At 39.3% G+C, this 18832-nt stretch overlaps 1 protein-coding gene across 14 annotated transcripts in view; it reads right to left on the reverse strand.

Annotated features, from left to right (window-relative positions):
- LOC115150500 (histone-lysine N-methyltransferase 2C) overlaps positions 1-16365 on the reverse strand; it is a 266608-nt gene extending 250243 nt beyond the window's left edge. For 13 of the 14 annotated variants that reach the window (XM_029693968.1, XM_029693922.1, XM_029693937.1 and 10 more), the window contains exon 1: positions 15473-16365. The gene's annotated coding sequence lies outside the window, so the exon portion shown is untranslated. The remainder of the gene's footprint in view (positions 1-15472) is intronic. The other variant, XM_029693877.1, reaches the window with a different exon arrangement.
- Positions 16366-18832: the final 2467 nt, after the last annotated feature.

Here is an 18832-nt window from a genome sequence, read left to right on the forward strand (position 1 = left end):
ACCATCCAGTACGGTGCCACTGTATTTTTAACCACAGAACACAGCAGATTTAGCTACAACTATTAGTAACTGAGAAAATTGACAGTAGCAACTGCAACAACTGCTCGGTGAAAGGCACAACTGGAAGAGCTCTTCCACAAGAGGGAAAGAAGGAAAACCTTACAACAACAAAAAAGACAACGAGGTGAGGGCAGCGTTGCCAAGACCAGCTGTGCGAAGCCTCGTGTTGAGGGACTTCTACAGTGCCTTCAGAAAGTAGTCATACCCATTGACTTATTCCATATTTTGTTGTGAATTCCAAGTGATTGCGTTTTAGAAAAAAAACTATTCCCCATTATGACAAAGTTGTGTTTTTTTAGGAAATGTAATGAAAAAGTAACTAATTTACATAAGTATTCACACCCGTGTTAACCTGTTAGGGCTAGGGGGCAGTATTTACACGGCCGGATAAAAAACGTACCCGATTTAATCTGGTTATTACTACTGCCCAGAAACTAGAATATGCATATAATTATTGGCTTTGGATAGAAAACACCCTAAAGTTTCGAAAACTGTTTGAATGGTGTCTGTGAGTATAACAGAACTCATATGGCAGGCAAAAACCTGAGAAGATTCCAAACAGGAAGTACCCTCTCTGACCATTCCTTGGGCTTCTTGGCTCTGTTTAAAGAAAATGTAGGATCTTTGCTGTATCGTGACACTTCCTACGGCTCCCATAGGCTCCCAGAACCCGGGAAAAAGCTGAATGATGTAATTCCAGCCGCTGGCTGAAAAACTTTAGCGCGTTTGGATGGTGGTCGATCAGAGGGCCATCAGACTGAGGCTCGTGCACGAGGGGATCACATGCTTTTACTTTCTCTCTCTCTGAACGTAAACACGCTTTCCCGGTCGGAATATTATCGCTTTTTTATGAGAAAAATGGCATAAAAATTGATTTTAAACAGCGGTTGACATGCTTCGAAGTACGGTAATGGAATTTTTAGAATTTTTTTGTCACGAAACACGTCGGGCGCGTAACCCTTATTTACCCTTTCGGATAGTGTCTTGAACGCACGAACAAAACGCCGCTATTTGGATATAACTATGGATTATTTAGGACCAAACCAACATTTGTTATTGAAGTAGAAGTCCTGGGAGTGCATTCTGACGAAGAACACCAAAAGTAATCAAACTTTTCTAATAGTAAATCTGACTTTGGTGAGTGCTAAACTTGCTGGGTGTCTAAATAGCTAGCCCTGTGATGCCGGGCTATCTACTTAGAATATTGCAAAATGTGCTTTCACTGAAAAGCTATTTTAAAATCGGACATAGAGTGCATAGAGGAGTTCTGTATCTATAATTCTTAAAATAATTGTTATGCTTTTTGTCAACGTTTATCGTGAGTAATTTAGTACATTTTTTGTAAATTCACCGGAAGTTTGCGGGGGGTATGCTAGTTCTGAACGTCACATGCTAATGTAAAAAGCTGGTTTTTGATATAAATATGAATTTGATTGAACAAAACATGCATGTATTGTATAACATAATGTCCTAGGGTTGTCATCTGATGAAGATCATCAAAGGTTAGTGCTGCATTTAGCTGTGTTCTGGGTTTATGTGACATTATATGCTAGCTTGAAAAATGGGTGTGATTATTTCTGGCTGGGTACTCTGCTGACATAATCTAATGTTTTGCTTTCGTTGTAAAGCCTTTTTGAAATCGGACAGTGTGGTTAGATTAACGAGAGTCTTGTCTTTAAAATGGTGTAAAATAGTCATATGTTTGAGAAATTGAAGTAATAGCATTTCTAAGGTATTTGAATAACGCGCCACGGGATTCCACTGGCTGTTACGTAGGTGGGACGAAATCGTCCCACTGGCCCTAGAGAAGTTAATACTTTGTAGAAGCACCTTTGACAACGATTACAGCTGTGAGTATTTCTGGGTAAATCTTAAATCTTTCCACACCTGGATTGTGCAACATTTGCCTATTATTCTTTTTCAAAATTGTTCAAGCTCTGCCATATTGGCTGTTGATCATTCACAGACAACGCTTTTCAGGTCTTGCCATAGAATTTCAAGTAGATCAAAGTCCAAACTGTAGCATCCACCGTCTTCTTGGTACACAACTCCAGTGTAGATTTGGCCTTGTCCTGCTGAAAGGAATCCATCTCCCAGGTGTCTTTTTATCCTGAAAAACTCCCCCGGCCTCAATGATTATAAGCATACCTATAACATGATGCAGCCACCATATTTTCAAGCATAGTGGACAGTGATAATCAGTAATGTGTTGTATTAGATTTGCCCCAAAACATAACTTTATGTCCTGAATACAAAGTGTTAATTGCTATGGCACATTTATTTTTTAGTATTTGCTTAGTGCCTTGCTGCAAGCAGGATGCATGTTTTGGAATATTTTTTTCTTCTGTACAGGCTTCCTTCTTTTCAATTGCCAATTAGTTTAGTATTGTGGAGTAACTACAGTGTCATTGATCCGTCCACAGTTTTATCCTAAACCAGCCAATACATTTTTCTTTTTAACTGTTTAAGTCACCAGCAGCCTCAGTGAAATCCCTTAGCGGTTTCCTTCCTCTCCGGCAACTGAGTTAGGAAGGACACCTGTATCTTTGTAGTGACTGGGTGTATTGATACACCATCCAAAGCATAATTATTAACTTCACCATGCTCAAAGGGATATTCAAAATTTTTGCTTTTCAATCTTTTAACCCATCTACCAATAGGTACACCTCTTTGCAAGGCATTGGAAAACCTCCCTGGTCTTTGTGGTTGAATCTGTGTTTGAAATTCACTGCTCGACTGAGGGACCTTACAGATAATTGAATGTGTGGGGTACAGAGATGAGGAAGTCGTTAAAAAAAAAAAATCATGTTAAACACTTATTGCACACAGAGCGAGTCCATGCAACTTAAGTGATATATTAAGCACATTTTTACACCTGAACTTATTTACGCTTGCCAAAACAAAGGGGTTGAATCCTTATTGACTGAAGAGATTTCAGCTGTTAATAAAAATTTACTAAAAAAATAAAATAAATATTGTGTTTAGGCCAGAGACAAAGAATCTCAATTGAATCCATTTTAAATTCAGGCTGTAACAACAACAACAAGAGGAAAAATTCAATGGGTGGAAATACTTTCTGAAGGCACTGTACGTGCTCTACTGAGCACTGCTGAAATTAATTTAGCCATTTAGTTCAGCACAGTCATCCTGGGGTGGAGAATGAAAATGAGAAAGAGAGGAGAGAGAAGAAATAGGAGGGCGCCCCGCTGTGCGTATGTACCGGTGCTTATTTTAATATTGATTTAACACGAGGGTTTTAACAGGTTTTGAATGCACTGCTAAAGCCAAGTGGCTGCTCAGCCTCACACCGTCGCTGGGCAGACCACAAACACCCTAAGACATGAGCATGCTGGTTTGTTTGAAACATAGGCCTATGTGCCTATGGCACCAGAAACGGAAGTTGGTTCGTACACGTCTATGACACATCACAGACCCACTCGCACCCCCCCCCCCCCCCCCCAACAGCAAGACCTTTGGGACATCACTGAACGTATTAACATGGGTTCCCACATTTAAGGACAGATGTGGTTGTTTGTGACATGTGGCTGCCCTGGCCCTGCTTGTTTGCTATTGCAGAACACACCCTCTTCCCTACTTTTCTCCCCCTCGCTAGACTCCCAGCCAATCAGAGTACATGAATGTTCCTCTTGTTCAGTCCCTCCTTGGCTCAGTCTGCACAGATCTTATCTGAGGTAGTGTTGTAGATGTGGCCTACAGAAGAGGCCGGTGCTAGAGAAAGTAATCTATTCCAAAAAGGGAGAAGGATATTCCACAATCTTGGGGACAAAATGTTATTAAATCTAAATGAAAAACAAGTTTGTTTCAGTAAAACATTTGATGTAGTGTAAGAAACATTTGGCGTAAATCATCACTCACCATAAAGGCCTATCATGGCAATAAGCCCCTTGAAATTGTATAAGTAATCAAAAATATTAACATCTTGGATGTATAGGTATTTCATGTACAGTACCAGAAGAAAGTTTGGACACACCTACTAATTCAAGAGTTTATTTTTACTATTTTCTACATTTTAGAATAATAGTGAAGATGGCAAAACTATGAAATAAGACATTGAATTATATAGTAACCAAAAGTGTTAAAGCAAAATATATAACATATGAGATTCTTCAAAGTAGCCACCCTTTGCCTTGATGTACTCTTGGCATTCTCTCAACCAACTTCACCTGGAATAATTTTCCAAGTGTCTTGAAAGAGTTCCAACATATGCTGAGAACTTGTTGGCTGCTTTTCCTTCACTCTGCGGTCCAACTCATCCCAAACCATCTTAATTGGGGTAGGGCTCAGCTGATTGTGGAGGCCAAGTCATCTAATGCAGCACTCCATCACTCTCCTTCTTGGTCAAATAGCCCTTACACAGTCTGGAAGCCTGTTGGGTCATTGTCCTGTTGAAAAACAAATGATAGTCCCACTAAGTGCAAGCAGATGGGATGGCGTATCACTGCAAAATGCTGTGGTAGCCATGCTGGTTGAGTGTGCCTTCTAAATAAATCACTGACAGTGTCACCAGAAAAGCACCCCCACCTCCATGCTCACGGTGGGAACTACACATGCGGAGATAATCCGTTCACCTACTCTGCGTCTCACAAAGACCAAAAACCAAAAATCTCAAATTTGGAACCATCAGACCAAAAGGACAGATTTCCACTGGTCTAATGTCCATTGCTTGAGTTTCTTGGCCAAAGCAAGTATCTCCTTATTATTGGTGTCCTTTAGTAGTGGTTTCTTTGCAGCAATTCAACCATGAAGGCCTGATTCAGACAGTCTCCTCTGAACAGATGATGTTGAGATGTGTCACTTGAACTCTGAAGCATTTATTTGAGCTGCAATTTCTGAGGCTGGTAACTCTAATGAACTTATCCTCTGCAGCAGAGGTAACTCTGGGTCTTCCTTTCCTGTGGCGGTGCTCATGAGAGCCAGTTTCATCATATCGCTTGATGGGTTTTGTGACTGCACTTGAAGAAACGTTCAAAGTTCTTGAAATTTTCCAGATTGACTGACCTTCGTGTCTTAAAGCAATGATAACCAAAGCGAAACGACAGTCTATTTGAGCTGTTCTTGCCATAATATGGACTTGGTCTTTTACCAAATAGGGCTATCTTCTGTATACCACGCCTACCTTGTCACAACACAACTGATTGGCTAAAACGCACTAAGGAGGAAAGAAATTCCACAAATTAACTTTTAACAAGGCACACCTGTTAATTGAAATGCATTCCAGGTGACTACCTCGAAGCTGGTTGAGAGAATCCCAAGAGTGTGCAAAGCTGTCATCAAGGCAAAGGGAGGTGATTTTGAAAAATCTCAAATATATTATGATTTGTGAAACTTTTTTGGTTACTACATGATTCCATGTGTTATTTCATAGTCTTGATGTCTTCACTATTATTCTACAATGTAGAAAATAGTAAAAATAAAGAAAAACCCTGGAATGAGTAGGTGTCCAAACTTTTGACTGGTACTGTATATGTATTTGATGTGTGTGTGTGTGTGTGTGTGGTCTGCCAGGTTGCATGTCTCACTCTTGAACTAGATCATCCCATCGAACACAATCTGTTGTGTTTGTCAATTTGTCTTGAAGGATGGTCAGGATGTGTGTTGCATTAGTTGAACAAAAAGAGGCAAACATTTGAAATGGAGAAACACATTTCTTAAGACTCATTCTGGGGTGTATTCAGCAAGGTGAAACAATTTTAGGAACATTGCAAACATAAACTTAATGAAGTTAACTATTTTGAATTACTAACCAGAACCCCTATTCTACACTATAGGCCTACCGTTCTACCTCAACGTTCTGTACGTTGCACTCTTAAAACAGGCCCCTCAAACTTCACATTTCTTCTTACTGAATGCAGAAAAGGTTGCACAAGGAAGCATTAGTAGGAGGGGCCTGCAAGCAGTAACGTGGGTGCTGACAGTTCTCTCAGCTAATTTAACAAGCACGACCATCACTGACACCACCGCTTGCATTCTGCTCTTGAAACGATAGCTTTTCAGAGTGGAAGACCAGCGTGCACATTTTAAAACTCAAGGCTTTCACGGATGTAATTTTGTATTTCAAAGACTTGCTGGAAACCACTGCATAGCCTACATTTAAGTTACCAATTTGACACCCTAAGGAAGACACTTTGCCAACTTCACCATTAAGGGTAGCTACCAAGCAATTATCTTCAGAATATGCCTATTCGCAGATAATACTGAGTCATTTCCATGTAAAAGGACACGTGAACAACATGTTAAGTTCATAGAAGCATGTCAAACTGGATGTCAAATAAAAGCTAAGAGTCTATATATTTTAGAAATTAAGGCACATTCACATTTTACAACAATTATCCATACAAAAAAATTAGGAATAAGCAAATGCTTTGATTTCTGGTTACAATTATGGAAAAGAAGAACATCTACCACAAAAAGTCTAAAAGTATTAGAAATATATCAAAACAATAATCAAGTAAAGAATCCTGCCAACTATCAACAACTGTTCTGCTTTTTTGTAAGTTTAAGAAACATTGTCTTGTGTCTTGACATTCAGTTGCCAAAAACCCACATATCTTTAAGATATTTTCTAAGTTCTCTACATCATGAAAGGAGAATAATGAATGCTCACAGAAGTAACACGGTAGACCTATCAATTAGTGTTATTACTGATATCAATTTAGTTTTTTTTTTAAATGATTAAATTGGTAACTGAATTTCTGCAACTGAATTGGCTACAATGGGAAATCAGTCTCAAACCAGCAGTGGTATCTAGAGAAGCGGGTATACTCTAAATTGACCCCAAGAAAATCCAGAACGATCCGCTCGGAGAAGGAAAGGCACCATGTGAAAATTATGAGAAACAGTGACATACACTCTGAATGACCTAACATTATAAATCCCATATTGGTCTTCCAGTCCGGCCAACTATTGAAACAGATAAATGAGTCTGACAACTGAGTCAGACATTTTTGGCAGATTTTTCCCTTTTTATTCAGATTATTCAGATTTATGCTGTCAAAGTCACTTTTGAATAGAAAAACAACATTGGATGTTCCAAGATCATAATGCATAAACCACATCAGCAGAACACTTGAGGTCTGGGAAAACTAACACACTTTGATTTTTTTGGTGTAGTTACCCTTTAATTCAAGTGCACAGGCACCTACCACTGTTTTTTGGTTAGCAGTGTTTCAATGGTGCACATGAGATGGAGTTTGCAAAACAAATGGCCACTGGCTTGATGCAAATAATGATGATATCATTCTGCCAGGTAGCCATAGTTGACTTTGTAGCTAGTTAACATTTAATAAAGAAGGTTTTTGGGAAAGCCTTTCCAGAAGACGAAGACGGTTAGGCCTATCATTAGCATAGCATCATTATATGTTTTCTGTTCCTTAATTGTTTGAAACCTGGAAGTTTTACTTCATATTATGAGGCATAGCTTACTTTGCTTCAAAGTAGCCTATAGCCAAAATCCCACCACAGAAACACGGAGGCAATTATTTTATAAAGACTTCCTTATTTGTTCTCCGGTTCTATTGGTTTTCTTTCAACATGCTTTCATTGTCTAGCAGCCAAAAGCATTATCCTAGCCATATTAGCAACCCATTATAGTTGTTGCATCTTTAGATCTCACCTCTTTCTAAGGATATTTCCATCTCTGTCCATGAAACTGCTCGCATGTGCAGTGTGCATTTTAAAACAGTGTTTTCCCACAATCGCCCATAGGCCTACCCCCATGTGCACATTGCTGCAACTAATATGTGAAGAAATAATTAAGGTTCATACACATTTAGAAATATTGAATTTCATGACTTTTAACCAAATGTCCATTACCAACAATTGGCGGCATCTCTATGTACCTGGGTTACTGTTAGTGTGCGTAACCTGATTAGGGTGTGCACCCACGGTGCTCAGGATGACAGAAATCCCATTTAGATTATGGTAAATCATAAACAGAACATGCAAGTCGAGGATGCAACAATGTGCGGTCCTTCTTACCTAATTCTGATGTTAGAATAACTGTCCACATTTACTTTCTCAACCAACATGATGAGTAACAAATAGAAAATAATTGGCTCCACAGATATGGTCTGATTTTGGTAAGACATGCCTCATAATATACTGTAAACCCTTCACCTTTCAAACAATTAAGTATAGGTTTTCAAAATGCATACTGCCTCCAGTTCATTGCAAAGTGGTGTGTGACGCACTGATGAAGCCTGGCTTCCGTTGCCAATGCATTTGCTGTTTGAGATGCTATAACAGCAGCTCTAGAGCTTTGACAGATTTTCCACAAAGGCTCTGTTTCTGTATGCTGTACCCGTGTGATAAATAAGATGCATAACGAATATACTGTACACAAGTGCCAATTTAATTCCACTAAATTATGCAAATTAACCTGTAGACCGATAAGCATGACCAGTCAAATGTATTTCCAACAATAGGCTAAAAAGCATTATTTTGCATTGGAATTTTCTCTTCTTGTTTGTCCAGCGCCAATTTTATTTAGGCGGTTTCTCTCAAAAATCGGCCAAAAGCTGGCTATTACCAGCTAACTGAAACCCTGCTATGTACGTATAAAAAAAAACAATAAAAAAACAAGTATGAATAATGTAATATTGACTCGAGGAGGCTGCTCTTTGATCCCATCTCCTGTCATTGTGCAAGGCTCTTAACCACCCCCCCAAAGTAGAATACCTGTTAGGCAACTATATAAAAACAAGTTCTGGGTGTATATGCATTTGATCAAGCCCTGCTCAAAATACATCAGAGCCAGTTTATCGAGTTCCGATTGAGCAGCTATTTTCTAAAATGTGGTATGTGAGAGGGGGACTGGAATAAACGCCTGCACACCCATAAACTATCCTGGAAGATGGTTGACCACCCTTGATGTATAACATTTCAACCAAATAAGTTATGCTAACTAGCAAGATAGCTAGCACACAGTGTCGATAACTATCAAGGTAGCTAGCACAACAGACATGACGCTAGGACAACACTGTGTGCTAGCTAGCTTGATCGTTATCAACACTGTAAGGCGTGGACAACCGGTAGACAGTGTCCTTTGCCTCCGCCTGTCGGGCACGGTTCTCTCCGGTAAACAGCAGGTGGGGGCGACACAGTGTCCTAGGTAGCAAGCTAACACATGGTGTTGCTAACTAGCTAGCACACTGTGTCTCCCCAGCCTCCCGCCTGCTGTGCTAGCGGGAGGCGGGGGCGACCAGTAGACAGTGTCCTTTGCCCTCGCCTTTCTGGCAATGTTTTCCCGCAGTTCTGTTAACGACGGTGAGGGCAGGTGGGAGAAAAGGACACTGTCTACCGCTAGCTAACAAGGAGGGCTATGGTAGGCGGGGGCAAAAAAAATGTATTTCCCATTTGACCCACATTGGTGTCACACAAGCATGAAGACGTTGTGCTTGAAATGGGGAGATCCAATGTCTCATACATTGGATTCCTAAAGTCAAGAGGAAGTATCTACAAAACAAGTTGAAGCCACATAATCCAAAATAAAGGCAACATCAAATATTTTTTCCATAAAATTACTATTCACAATTGTCAAATTATTTAGATTCACGTGATTTCAGTCACTGCGATTGAACTGATTTTGATTTTGACCCCGCCCCCCCTTTGTACAGGGACACATTATTCAATTTCTGTTCATCACGTCTGTGGAACTTGTTCGGTTTATGTCTCAGTTGTTGAATCTTATGTTCATACAAATATTTATACATGTTAAGTTCACTGAAAATAAACGCAGTTGACAGTGAGGACATGTCTTGTAACCTGTTGGGGCTCGGGGGCAGTATTTACACGGCCGGATAAAAAAACGTACCCGATTTAATCTGGTTACTAATCCTACCCAGTAACTAGAATATGCATATACTTATTATATATGGATAGAAAACACCCTAAAGTTTCTAAAACTGTTTAAATGGTGTCTGTGAGTATAACAGAACTCATTTGGCAGGCAAAAACCTGAGAGATTCCTTTACAGGAAGTGGCCTGTTTGACCATTTATTTGCTTTCTTTGACATCTCTTCCAAAAACTCAGGATCTCTGCTGTTACGTGACACTTCCCACGTCTCCAATGGGGTCTCAGAGCCCGGGATAAACAGGAATGACGTAATTCAAAGCCCTGGCTGAAACACACGAGAGCTTTTGCTAAGTGGTCTATCAGAGGACAAAGGCTTAGGCGCGTGACCTGCCCCGCCCCCGTCTTTCTGTTTTTCCCTCAGTTTACAGACACGCAGATTCCCGGTCGGAATATTATCGCTTTTCTACGAGATAAATTGCATAAAAATTGATTTTAAACAGCGGTTGACATGCTTCGAAGTACAGTAATGGAATATTTAGAATTTTTTTGTCACGAAATGCGCACGACCGTGATTTACCATTCTGATAGTGTCTAGAACGCACGAACAAAACGTCGCTGATGGAACATAACGATGGATTATTTGGGACCAAACCTACATTTGTTATTGAAGTAGAAGTCCTGGGAGTGCATTCTGACGAAGAACAGGAAAGGTAAGACCATTTTTCTTATAGGAAATATGATTTTGATGAAGGCTAAACTTGCCGGGTGTCTAAATAGCTAGCCCGTGATGGCTGGGCTATGTACTTAGAATATTGCAAAAATGTGCTTCATCCGAAAACCTATTTTAAAATCGGACATATCGAGTGCATAGAGGAGTTCTGTATCTATAATTCTTAAAATAATTGTTATGCTTTTTGTGAACGTTTATCGTGAGTAATTTAGTAAATTGTTAGTAAATTCCCCGGAAGTTTGCGGGGGGTATGCTTTTTCTGAACGTCACATGCTAATGTAAAAAGCTGTTTTTTGATATAAATATGAACTTGATTGAACAGACATGCATGTATTGTATAACATAATGTCCTAGGTGTGTCATCTGATGAAGATCATCAAAGGTTAGTGCTGCATTTAGCTGTGGTTTGGGTTTTTGTGACATTATATGCTAGCTTGAAAAATGGGTGTCTGATTATTTCTGGCTGGGTACTCTGCTGACATAATCTAATGTTTTGCTTTCGTTGTAAAGCCTTTTTGAAATCGGACAGTGTGGTTAGATTAACGAGAGTCTTGTCTTTAAATAGCTGTAAAATAGTCATATGTTTGAGAAATTGAAGTAATAGCATTTCAAACGTTTTGAAAATCGCGCCACAGGATTCAACAGCTGTTACGTAGGTGGGACGATTTGGTGCCACCTAGCCCATAGAGGTTAACGCTGAGATATATATACATTTTATTATTTTTAAATAAACATTCTGATCTGTTCCATCAGCCTCATTTATTGATATGGCCTATACCTCCACTACACTACTTTGATAAGCATTGTGGGGATTAAGTGAGTATACATAATGCCCAATGAAAAATAAGTGGGTATACAACGCATACCCCTCCACCACTGCAAACCAGTTGGGTTTACACGATTGGACAGCACAATACACAGTAGAGCACATATATACAGTTGAAGTCGGAAGTTTACGTACATTTAGGTTTGAGTCATTAAACCTGTTTTTCAAACCTATACAAATTTCACAAAGATAATTCTTAGGTGGTAATAAACATCTTCAGAACTGCCATACTGTAGGGGAAATATCAAACTAATTTATGAAATAGGAACAAATATATAGAAAATGTGCATTTCTTTCTGTAGACCATTGTAGGCCATGCAGTATGCAAAATGATACAATATAGAAATGCATTTGGTCTTCAGACAAGCTCACTCAAAGAAACACGTACAGTTGAAGTCGGACGTTTACATACATTTAGGTTGGAGTCATTCAAAAATAGTTTTTCAACCACTCCACAAATTTCTTGTTAACAAACTATAGGTTTGGCAAGTCGGTTAGGACATCTACTTTGTGCATGACAAGTAATTTTTCCAACAATTGTTTGGAAACAGATTATTTCACTTATAATTCACTGTATCACAATTCCAGTGGGTCAGATGTTTACATACACTAAGTTGACTGTGCCTTTTAACAGCGTGGAAAATTCATGGCTTTAAAAGCTTCTGATAGGCTAATTGACATCATTTGAGTCAATTGGAGGTGTACCTGTGGATGTATTACAAGGCCTACCTTCAAACTCATTGCCTCTTTGCTTGACATCATGGGAAAATCAAAAGAAATCGGCCAAGACCTCAGAAAAAAAATTTTTTTAGACCTCCACAAGTCTGGTTCATCCTTGGGAGCAATTTCCAAACGCCTGAAGGTACCACATTTATCTGTACAAACAATAGTACGCAAGTATAAACACCATGGGACAATGCAGCCGTCATACCGCTCAGGAAAGAGACGTGTTCTGTCTCCTAGAGATGAACGTACTTTGGTGCGAAAAGTGCAAATCCATCCCAGAACAACAGCAAAGGACCTTGTGAAGATGCTGGAGGAAACGGGTACAAAAGTATCTACATCCACAATAAAACGAGTCCGATATCGACATAACCTGAAAGGCCGCTCAGCAAGGAAGAAGCCACTGCTCCAAACTCGCCATAAAAAAGCCAGACTACGGTTTGCAACTGCACATGGGGACAAAGATCGTACTTTTTGGAGAAATGTCCTCTGGTCTGAGGAAACAAAAATAGAACTTTTGGCCATAATGACCATCGTTATGTTTGGAGGAAAAAGGGGGATGCTTGCAAGCCGAAGAACACCATCCCAACCTGAAGCACGGGGTGGCAGCATCATGTTGTGGGGAGGGCCTGGTGCACTTCACAAAATAGATGGCTTCATGAGGGAGGAAAATGATGTGGATATATTGAAGCAACATCTCAAGACAGCAGTCAGGAAGTTAAAGCTTGGTCGCAAATGGGTCTTCCAAATGAACAATGACCCCAAGCGTACCTCCAAAGTTGTGGCAAAATGGCTTAAAAACAACAAAGTCAAGGTATTGGAGTGGCCATCACAAAGCCCTGACCTCAATCCCATTGAAACATTTTGGGCAGAACTGAAAAAGCGTGTGCGAGCAAGGAGGCCCACAAACCTGACTCAGTTACACCAGCTCTGTCAGGAGGAATGGGCCAAAATTCACCCAACTTATTGTGGGAACCTTGTGGAAGGCTACCCAAAACATTTGACCCAAGTTAAACAATTTAAAGGCAATGCTAATAAATACTAATTTAGTGTATGTAAACTTCTGACCAACTGGGAATGTGATGAAAGAAATAAAAGCTGAAATAAATCACTCTACTATTATTCTGACATTTCACATTCTTAAAATAAAGTGGTGATCCTAACTGACATAAGACAGGGAATTTTTACTAGGATTAAATGTCAGGAATTGTGAAAAACTGAGTTTAAATGTATTTGGCTAAGCTGTATGTAAACTTCCGACTTCAACTGTAGGTTAAGCACATTAAAGAAAAGTACAGTAGAGCACAATAGAGTTGAGTACACTAATGTACTGAACTACTGTTCTGTGTTGTACTCCACTGAGCTCTACTGTGCTGTACTTTGAGGTCAAAACTTGTTAAACATAGACGTCTATGGTTCAGATTTGGTCCAGTACGGACCAACCAAATTTCGTCTGGTTTTGGGGGCAGAGCTCAATAAAATATTAGCCAGTTTGTAGAATAATACCCAAATATGCAAAGGAGGATATTGCATATTTATACCTATTTAGGATACATCACCATGAAGAGAATGACGTTCATATCCCTAATTATGCATTTCTCTGTAGTAGAGACCAGGGACCCATGATGAAATTCTGTTTCCGGGTGTAAATCCACTTCACTTACTGTAGTTCAATAACAGAAATACATTTTTCCCCCAAAGTCAATGTGTCATGTCATAGCTCGCACCCCATTCTTTCTGCAGACATCATTGAGTTGTTGCTAAAAACCAACACTTCAACTATGTAGCCCAATGGCTGTGCTTTAATGTGCAAGGTCTCCAAAACAAATATTAAACGCATTACAAGTGGGGTGGTGAGACCCATCCTTTGAGGGAGGATTGACTTTTTTGGCAACACTCATCTTCGCTAGGTTCTTTGTAAGCACTACAGGACCATGACATGTTTCAGACTGATGGAGATGAATTGACCCATTCTATGTCCTATATTCAAGGATCCGCTCATTCTTTCACAAGATTTATACAAGCTTCAGGGTCCGTTTCCCAAACACAGATTAAGCCTAGTCTCAATTGAAACAACTTTTTAGTCCAGGTCTAGGCTTAATCTAAATCCAATAAAACATTTCTCAGAGTTCCTGAAACAGTAGCCATAAACTCTGTCTACATTCACACATGACGTTAAGTTAACATGTCCAAACCAGACATCTAACATTTGAATGACAACGGCATCGCACCTGGAACACTGACAACACTGTTCTGAAGATTCAAAGTGACGACTGATGTTCTCAACTACCACTTCTCCAATAAATCAAAGATTCCTGTCATGTTTTCCTTGACAACGTCCTCCATTTCTGACACGGTCATCGGCCTCTCTTTCTGCACTTCCCTCCACTCATACCCGCCTACAGCATTCAGTCTCAATCTTCATTCACTGAACAACATGATGCACATAGCTTCTCGTAACATTTTCCTGTCCTTGGCTCTTTAGCGTCTCACATAACGCTGTGGTCCAGCGACAAATATCCTTCAAAATTAAATGAGACATATAACAGCAACTGGATTCCTTGGTTGTCAATGGAAGGACGTGCAAGCAGTGTTGGCTTTAAAGTCACACCAAGAGTTGTGCATAGTTATTGAGGAAAGATACTGTAATTCATGGTTATAACAAAAACACTGAGCTCACCTCATGTCATACCAATAGCCATACAAAATGTGTGGTTCTCCAATTTAGGTCCTGGAGACCCAACGTTACTGGGTGATCAGGGATTTATTCCAGCCTGACCTGATTCAAATAGTCATCCTAACATGCATCTTCAGTCTGGGCCATCATTTGTAAAGTCAGATGTGTTACTGAAAGGGTGAATGAATGCCTGTACACCGAATATACTGGACTAGCGTTTGAGACCTCTGGTTTAAAACGTCCAGGCTCTGTGATCTGCTTATGTCAAAACCCATTTGTACAGTTCAAGAGTGGGCATTGGGGTTGAACGTATGTTGTTCAAAGCTCTGTAAACACACGCACACAAAATAAGTTTTTGACCGCATCATTAGTTGATAGTCATAACCCTGCCAAACACTGATATTGATTGCTTCTTCTTGCGTGAGTAGCCTAACCATAGCGTTAAAGTATCATATTAAAAGTGAAATTAAGTTGAATTTAAGCCGTAAGAGGCCATATATTAGCATCGACATAATAACAGAAACCGAGCGCTCTACACTACCGTGACATGAGTGGCCACACGGAAATCTTGAAGGTGGCTGGTTCTCGCTGCGCAAGAAACAAAACTATGAGTAAAATGTCGAGATATACATTACAACTTACCTTTTAAACCCTAGAAGTGTAGATGGATTTCCTTCATGACTTTTAAAGCCATATGAGAAATGTAATACTTTCCTTTATTATAAGTGGGGTGGGGAAGGGGGGTGATCGTTGACTCGATCTTCCACCAATTCAAAAATATGGGGAAACGACCGGTGCAATTTCGGCGCCTCAAAACCATACATGAACTGATATATTCCTTTATGTATTCTTCGGTTCTTGGCTTATAAAAGTACGACAACCAGTTAACATTAACGTTTCTACTCTCCTTTCGACCACCAAGATTCATTTTCCACTGGAAAACGCATCAAAATGATATTATACATCCCAATCGCTTCTTGAATTCTTCACAGTAAAATGATTGCAATACTGATACATCCACAACTTGTAAATTCCCACAAAAGGTTTGTTAAAGCTTTAAAACTATCGAGAGAAAAGAAAACGCTTACGGAATTGATGCAATTCTTTTTTTTTCCTTTCCAGCTTCCAGCCAACTTAAACCAGTATTAAATCCAACAAGAAACTTTCTTCAAATATTTCATATGGATTATGTTTGACATAATTTCTTCCGTTGGAACATTCCTGTTAGAATACAGAAAATTAAGTTTTCTTCTGAAAATGTGAAATTTAAAGTTGAAGCATTTACTCCATCATGGTGGCCATGTTTAGGAGAGACCTAAGCACTGCCTGTCAACGTTAGGCGCGGAAATAGGTCCAATAAAATGTTAAATTACACGTATTAGATAAAATAATGGTCCAGGAGGAATAAACCATTTATAAAAAAATGAGCTTATGCAAAGGCACAAATACAAATATATGTAAATTGCAGCGTTTTGGGTCAGATCGCGTAATACATGTTATGAAAAAAAAGTCTCACTGACCCTGCGGAGTGATACATTGGAGCACTATCCAGGTAAAGAGACTTCTCGGTCATCAGCCAAGAACTCTCAAAACATGGATCTGGAGTTTTTAAGTAGAGTGGATGGGATTCTGTTCGCGTGGCCATGCATTCTCTCTGTTTTGATTTAATATCTGCTGGTTTTATTAAAGAGAGTACAGTGGCAACATACCTATTCTTTTGTGATTAGTTATTATGGTTGCAAATAAGTTTTTTTTAAAATTGTTTTATTTCTGTTGCTACAAAAGTCCTTATTCTCAGAATTATCACATTGTGGAATATATTATAATTGGTTATTATTGGTATATATTGTTAAAATAAATAAAATAACAATATAAAAATACAAAACATAAGACTATTCTACTAGCTGGCAGAAGTGCATAACATAATGAATTGCATTTTGCCTTACGCTACAGAAAATTATTAGGGTAATTGTGGGAGTTCTAAAAGAGTTATGAATTGTGTACTTTGCAAAACATTTTATGAGTTGATTATTAAACATTAAGGTATCAAACACACTTAAAGCACATCCTAATGCATCCATTTCTTTTTTGTCAAAGGAGTTACAAATTACATTTAATCACCAGGCATCAACTTCCTTGAGGGGACAAATAAGACACCCATACATTCACTTACATCCGCCTATCATAGTGTTACTTTATCTATTGATTCTGCTCAGCTCTTTTCTTTAGATTTCTTTTTCTCATTGATCAGTGGGATGCACTCTGAGGGTCAAGGAGGGGATGGAGGAAGTCCAGACTGGTCCAGGTGCAGGAGGAAATGAGCTTCATGGGTTGAAAGAGGCTCCACTGTCTCATAGGACAGTGCTTCACTGATTCACTGAGTGCTCAGACCTCACTTATATCCTCCTCTTGTGTCCTTAGTTCTGTGTGCATTTGTGTCGATGAAAGTGTGCTTCTTCTCTGCCATGAAGTGTTTTGATTGGTGGTAGGACTCGTATAAATATAGTCTGCACTATGTTTCCCTACCCACCATCAGTACACTAAGCCATCACTGTATACGTATATGACAATAATGTTTGATTTTTAAAAATAATCTATGAATAACCTTCCCCAAAATGCATCCAGTATATATCCACATCCATATAATAGACGGGAGTTGTTCTGATGGATGACGCATGGATACAGTTAGATGATATCCCTCTTCACTCATATGGTATACCACAATAACACACTGTGCTTTTGTTGCAATTATACAGCCTAGATCAAGCTAAAGGTTCATTCAAATGTTACCTTTTGTCATCCCAAATCATTTCTAATTAATTCAAGGAGGTCTTATTTTGAGACAATATGGGATTCATTTTTAATTGCTAATGCAAGGCCTTTCTCTTTCAAGCTCAATTGTATATACCTTGAAAGGGAGTGTACCACTCTCTTCCCTGTCATATTATGCAATCCTAATGGAGCCCCCTCTCCCTATTCAACCCAAGCCCTTTGAAACTTGACAATTCAAAATAACAAAATAATAATAATTGAATTTGCACCAATCTATATAATTGGTCTGAATTAGCCCTACATTTTCTCACTTTCTGCAGTGGTTTAACATTGAGAGACTTGGGCAATACATTTACAAATGACTCCAGCTGGAGGTCTCCTGCTGAAGCAACCCTGCGGCTACCACTGACTCACACCCGCAACATAGCCTAGCTTGGGCAGTGGCAAGTAGAAAATACAGATTCTATCCCCTATGTATCCTCTTTTACTCTAATATTTGATTATACAACATGACTGCAGTGAGGTTTTATTCATAAACCTCTAACACCATGGTAACTTTGCAATTTTTTTTCAACCGGACAATAATTATGGAGATGGGATGGATCGACAAATGCATGCCACATAGGAGACTAGTTAAGACCATTCGCTCTGGAATTCATGGAGTTAGGTTAAATGGCAACTTCCATTATGTTTTACCTTACAGTAAATTTCCACATTTCTCAAAGCTTAAATACAACACACACACACACACACACACACACACACACACACATACACACACACACACACACACACACATCTGTTTAACACCTAAACACATAGTGAAATAACGAACTAAGAATCATTGGTCTCATGTCTTCTAATTAGGGATATGTTGTTGAACACACTGCTTCTTCACCCCAGGCTTGGACTACTAAATGGTATCATTCAGAGCCATTAGTCCTCCCCAGGCGTCAAGCCTTTTGCTAACTGCTGAAGAACACAAAGAAAAAATAAACAACAATAAACAAATCAATTAAGATGAACTGTCTTTCGTTTGTGCTGCTTGGCATCCATTTGGTTTTCTGGGCCAAAGTTAACCTCTATTTCGTATCGTCTGAGATTCCCAAAGATTGGAAAGCTGCCACGGTCATCCCCTCTTCAAAGGGGGTGACACTCTAGACCCAAACTGCTACAGACCTAAATCTATTCTACCCTGTCTTTCTAAGGTCTTCGAAAGCCAAGTTAACA

Source organism: Salmo trutta, chromosome 2 (assembly GCF_901001165.1).
Source record: "Salmo trutta chromosome 2, fSalTru1.1, whole genome shotgun sequence".
Lineage (NCBI taxonomy): Eukaryota > Metazoa > Chordata > Actinopteri > Salmoniformes > Salmonidae > Salmo > Salmo trutta.